We start from the raw sequence: 5,810 nt of genomic DNA, 5'->3' as shown, positions 1-5,810 counted from the left end.
ATCTGCCCACCTCAGCCTCCCAAAGCACTGGGATTACAGGTGTGAGCCACCACAGCTGGCCCATTAAAATAGTTATTGTTTAGCACTGGCAAGCAGCTGAAAATCATCCGTTGTATGTTTATCCCGAAGACTGCTTTTAAAATTGAATGTCAGAGATCCCCAGCCTCTTCAGGGTCCCAGCAATAAGGCCAGGTGATGACCGCCCCATGGAACCGGCTCTTTCCACCAGCTTAGACTTGCCACCTTCAAATCAGTGGATCTCATCGCTTAGCCGCTGATTAAAATGACCTGGGAGTTTCAAAGCAATGCTAATACCTATTGACCCCAAATCTCTGGGGTTGTGGCCAGGGCACTGGTATTTTTAAAAGCTTCCCAGGTAGGGTTGTGAGACAAAATACAGGACACCCAGTTAAATTTGAATTTCAAATAAACAATAAATAAAAAATGTTTTAGTATAAGTATCTCCCAAATTTTGCATGGGATATACTTATATGTCCACTAGTATATTCCTAGTCTATCTGAAATTCTCATTTAACTGGCCATCTTGTGTTTTTATTTGCCAACTCTGGCAGCCATATGCCCAGAAAATTCTGAGCACCAGTGAAGATGGGGTAGCATTGGGGTCAATGACATCCTTTGCGATTCAAAACAATCCAAAGAGTAACTCTCACAGTAAACGGAGGGCTAGGTGTCAGTGTCCATACTGTGGTTGGGGGTGGTTTTGATCATGCAGGCCTGATCAAACATGTCCCTGAGCTGGAGGATGTGGGGATGGAGAGTGGTATGGGCAGGCCAAGGTATACCACTCTCAGAGTCTCTCAAGAGAGGTGAGGGTCCGGTACTCAAGCCCGTCTGCAAATATCCTGCCGCTGCTGCACTGACTCGTGTCTCTTGCCCAGTGGCGTTCTGCACATCACATCCATCCGCACAATATAATGTACTTCTGTGTGCTGTAAGCAAAGCCCCTCTTATTACACTTGTAAGAGTTTAGTTCATTTGCTTTAGGTCTAAAGTCCATCAGGTCAGGGAGCACGCCTGTCTCATCTTTTAGTCTTCTACAGTATCTCAATACAATGCCTGGCAAGGAGAAACACCCAATACATATGGGCAGAATAAATAAATGACACAGTTCTGGGGTGGCAGCAGGTCGACTTCCTGGTCTGTGTCTATTCAATGGACACATCGATGCATCTCTGCTGCTTCATGTGCAGCCCATGGACCAGGTCCATTCCCATCACCTGGGAGCTTGTGAGCAACGCAGCATCTCAGGGTCCCACCCCAGACATCTGCGTCGACTGAATCCAGTTCACCTCTCGCTTGAGGGTAATTGCATATATGTCTCCAGGTCTCTGTTTCCTCAGCTGAAAAATAAAAGGTAATAAAGCCTTTTACTGCCTCTTCCTAGCACTTTTGCCCATATCAGGTGAAAGAATGGACCGGAAGGTGCAAACTTGAATATGCTGTTTACAAGATGGCCTCATTCCTGTTATGAGTGGTTGGAGGGTTATAAAATTGTACTCTGCTTCCTCAACTTCCTTTCTAGCTAACCCTCTTCCTCTCTTTGTTTCTCTGCTCCCAAGTTCCCAGTCCCTAAATAACATCCAGCTTCCCCTTCCCGCTTCTCCTGCCTGCCCTTCCCCTCGGAGCCTCCAATGGCAGACAGAATGGTCCAGGTGCTTGTCAGTTTTTGTGGCTTGAAACAAGCTTTTGCACGTGTCTGTCTGAAGGAGATCAGGGTGGGGAGCGGCTGGGGGGTGAGTGGGACCAATTCAAATAGGCTCAAGTCCCCTGCGCTTGGTTTTGTCTTGTTGCAAATGTGTCGTTTGATGCAGGCCTGATCAAACACGTCCCTGAGCTGGAAGATGTGGGGATGGAGAGAGGAATTAACATTTTCTTTCTGCGGAGCCTGCCGGCGTCCCGCCCCCTCCTGCATTCGGCCTCATGGGGATAGCATCCAATTATAGATGGACCTCAAAGTCCAGCGTCTGCCTTCTCATCCCGCACCAGCTCCTGAGGTTTTCAAAGGAGTGAGCTAACATCTATTAATGTTTTCGACGTACCGAGCTGTGTGCTGGGTGCTTTACAAACATTTTTATGGGGTTACTGGGGGAATAAAATGAAACACAGGGTTAATACATTTCCTGAAATCGAAAATTCCATCAACTGTAGCTTTGCCCCTAGATTTAATAACAAGCACATTAAATGTATAAGTCTGCTGCTTCCTGGCTACTTGAAGGGTGGTCCGTGAACCAGCAGCATCCACATCACCTGAGAACTTGGGAGAAGTGCAGAATCTTGGCCTCTACCCCAGACCTGCATTTTTATCCGAATCTGCATTGTTGACAACACCCCCAGGGCATTTTTGCGCCCGATCAGGTCTGAGAGGCACTGGATTACAAACCGTATCTTGATTTTTGGCATCATTAAAATATGGGGTCAAATGCATGTTTTAGAATCATGAACATCGGGAGGTTTCCATTTCCAATGAGGAAATTGGGGTTCAGAGAGGCAAAGTTACTTGTCCAAGGTCACACAGCTTGAAAATGATAGAGCCAGATCTCCAAGGGCCATACTGTCAGAAGCTTCAAAGGGAGGGATTAGGAGTGGCGCCAGCAGAGGAAGGGACGAGGGAATTTATCCCTCTGATCTTTCTACCGCACTACACTTCACCCTCCAGTGAGGACATCATTGTCATCAGTGATAATCAATACATGGTTTTTGATGTCAGCTGAAGATAGTTACCAAGGACTAGGCATGTATTCTCAGTCACCTTGAGAGCCTGGCCTTGCCAACCAGCACGAGCCCGGCTGTGAATATTTCTAGGATTTAAAAAAGCTTTGCAGAACTTTCACATTGATGATGCTGGTGCACCATATTGTAATTAGCAAATACTGGGTGATCATCTGCATGGAAGAGCTTCCCGCTTGCCAGGCAGGTCTTGTCTATGTGTCACTCCCTCAGAGAGGCCTTTTCTGACCATGTGGTCTCAGTGTGGTCTTTGTCTTTCTCTAGCACATCACTGTGTCTTAACTCTTGGTGTGGCACTTGTCATTGACCGACAGGATGTTGCTTATTTGACTTGTCTTTTGTCTGTCTTCCCTAGCTGGAATGTCATCCCCAGAAGGGCAGAGATTCAGGCCAGGCACAGTGGCTCACGCCTGTAATCCCAGCACTTTGAGAGGATGAGGTGGGTGGATCACCTGAGGTCAGGAGTTTGAGACCAGCCTGGCCAATATAGTGAAATCCCATCTCTACTAAAAATACAAAAGAATTAGCCAGGCTTGGTGGCAGGCACCTGTAATCTCAGCTACTCAGGAGGCTGAAGCAGGAGAATCGCTTGAACCTGGGAGGCAGAGCTTGCAGTGAGCTGAGATTGCGGCAGTGCCCTCCAGCCTGGGTGACAAGAGCAAAGTTCCATGACAAGAGCAAAATTCCATCTCAAAAATTAAAAAAAAAAAATGAAATGAAGAAGGGCAGGGATTCCACCTACATAGTTTACCACTAGACCCCCAGTTCCTAGAGAGGGCCTGGCATACGGTGAGTGCTCAGTAGGTATGTAAGTCAATGAATGAATAAGTGCATTTGTTGGATGGATGGATGGATGGATGGATGGATGGATGGATGGATGGATGGAAAATTGATAAGCCTGGTGCAGTGACTCAAGCTTGTAATCCCAGCACTTTGGAAGGCTGAGGTGGGAGGATCACCTGAAGTCAGGAGTTGGAAAACAGCCTGGCCAATATGGTAAAACCCTGTCTCTACTAAGAATATAAAAATCAGCTGGGTGTGGTGGCATACACCTGTTATCCCAGTTACTCAGGAGGCTGAGGCAGGAGAATCACTTGAAACTGGGAGGTGGAGGTTGCAGTGAGCCGAGATTGCACCACTGCATGGGAGGCAGAGCAAGACCTGGTCTCAAAAAAAAAAAAAGGAAAAGAAAAGAAAAGAAAATTGATAGATAAGGATGACTAGAATGATGGATGGATGGATGGATAAGGATGGATGAATGAATGTGTGGATGAACAGATGCATGGATGGATGGAATTTAGATAGTCTGGGGGTTTGTGAAGGGTTTTCTTTCCCATTCTAGACTTTGAATCTCCAAAGGAAAGTTTCCAATGAAAACCAATTTAAAATATCATTCTCATCAAAACTGAAACAAGGCAAGTCTCCCAAAAGAAGAAAAAAATATTAAAGTAGCATTTACCTGGCAACAATGGCTTATCTCTGATGTTCAAGCAAATGAGATATTTTGAAAATCAAAACAAAATGATAGTCATCTCCTTCTTTTCTGCTCCATGTTTCTCTCCTGTGGGAGGTTGGGGTTCCCCTATAATTCAATGAGGCTGAAATGGAACCTTTTCCTTCCAGACTCTTGCTAGCTTGGGGATAGTTCCAGACTGACAGTCACCAGGTTCCCACTCCCTCTGAAGCAGGACCGTCATCTGCCCATATGGCATCTTTGTACAAATTAGAGAAAGGCTCCCCATCTCCCAGGCTGGCACAACCCTGGGCCTGGGGCTATGGCTTGGTAATCAGACCTCTCCCCCTCACTAGGCATCTCCTTGGCCCAGCATGTTTGTTGCAGGGACCAACCTGACTGTCTGTACGTGGCAGCCTCTTCTGACCCCCAGGACTGGTGCGTTTCAGTCTCAGAGGCTCTGAGCCACCGGGGGCCTTGCCGCATCTTATGGGTCCCAAGCTAACCTTTAGAGCTTTATCTTTGGTCTTTCTTGAACAGAAACTCACCAAGTTAGAGAAAATCTGGTGTTTTTTTGTTTTGTTTGTTTGTTTGTTTTGAGATGGAGTCTCGTTCTGTCGCCCAGGCTGGAGTGCAGTGGCACAATCTCGGCTCACTGTAACCTCTGACTCCTGGCTTCAAGCAATTCTCCTGCCTCTGTCTCCCAAGTAGCTGGGATTACAGGTGTGCACCACCACACCCAATAATTTTTGTGTTTTTAGTAGAGATGGGGTTTCGCCATGTTGGCCATGCTGGTCTCGAATTTTGACCTCCAGTTATGTGCCTCCCTTGTCTTCCCAAAGTGCTGGGATCAGGCGTGAGTCACCATGCTTGGCCTAAAAATCTGTTCTTAGTTTTCTACACGGCCAACAGAGGAATCCAGCAAAGGGCCCTCTCAGCGCATCCTCTTCTCTCTCTGTCTCAATCTCCACCTGTTTCTCTGTTTCTGTCTCTGCAATTAATTCCATCTCTCTCTCCGCAGCATCCATGGGCCTGGTGCCTCCTCCTGTCCTGGCCCAAATCTACCTCTCCTTCTGAATTGGTGTTTCTCTGAGTCTTTCCAGGAAGGACCCCTTCCCAGAATCATCTGCTATTTGTCTGCCTCTGCAATTAACTGTCATAATATTCAGCAATAACAGCATCCCAAAACTCTCATCCAGGAGGGCTCCACCAGGGGGCAGTCTGAATGATGCGATGCAGCCCCCTTCCCTCCGCTCTGGGGACAGCTGTGGATAGAGGGGCCGACCAGTGTCCCTGCCCATCTGAGGATGGTCCTGAGGACTGTGACCGGGATCCAGGTTTCAAAGACAGGGTAGAGAATGCAGCCCAGCCATGGAAGGCACATCCATAGGACTTGAAAGACCTGGATTCGGGCCGGCCACACTGGCTCAGTGGATGTGAGTTCAGGCAAGCAACTTGACCTCCCAGACCCTTTGTTGCTTCTTCTGTGAAACTGGAATGAAGCTGCCCATATTGCAGTCTGGAACTATTGTGAGGATTTGATGTAAAGGGGTGGGGCTGCTCTTCTCATGGGAGCCTTTTTAAAAGTGGATGGCAGGGCTAGTGGGGA

General features: G+C 47.5%; 1 protein-coding gene across 5 annotated transcripts in view; it reads right to left on the bottom strand.

Moving 5' to 3' along the window:
- Nucleotides 1-296: 296 nt before the first annotated feature.
- The window catches only part of LOC118144345 (uncharacterized), a 48,699-nt gene continuing 43,185 nt past the window's right edge, over nucleotides 297-5,810 (bottom strand). For all 5 annotated transcript variants that reach the window (XR_013522398.1, XR_013522399.1, XR_004729098.3 and 2 more), the window contains one exon: nucleotides 297-1,361. The gene's annotated coding sequence lies outside the window, so the exon portion shown is untranslated. The remainder of the gene's footprint in view (nucleotides 1,362-5,810) is intronic.

The sequence above is a fragment of the Callithrix jacchus genome, chromosome 9, assembly GCF_049354715.1.
Source record: "Callithrix jacchus isolate 240 chromosome 9, calJac240_pri, whole genome shotgun sequence".
In the NCBI taxonomy this organism is placed as follows: domain Eukaryota; kingdom Metazoa; phylum Chordata; class Mammalia; order Primates; family Cebidae; genus Callithrix; species Callithrix jacchus.
Note: the sequence above shows the minus strand (reverse complement) of the source record. Positions and strands in the feature narration are given on the sequence as shown.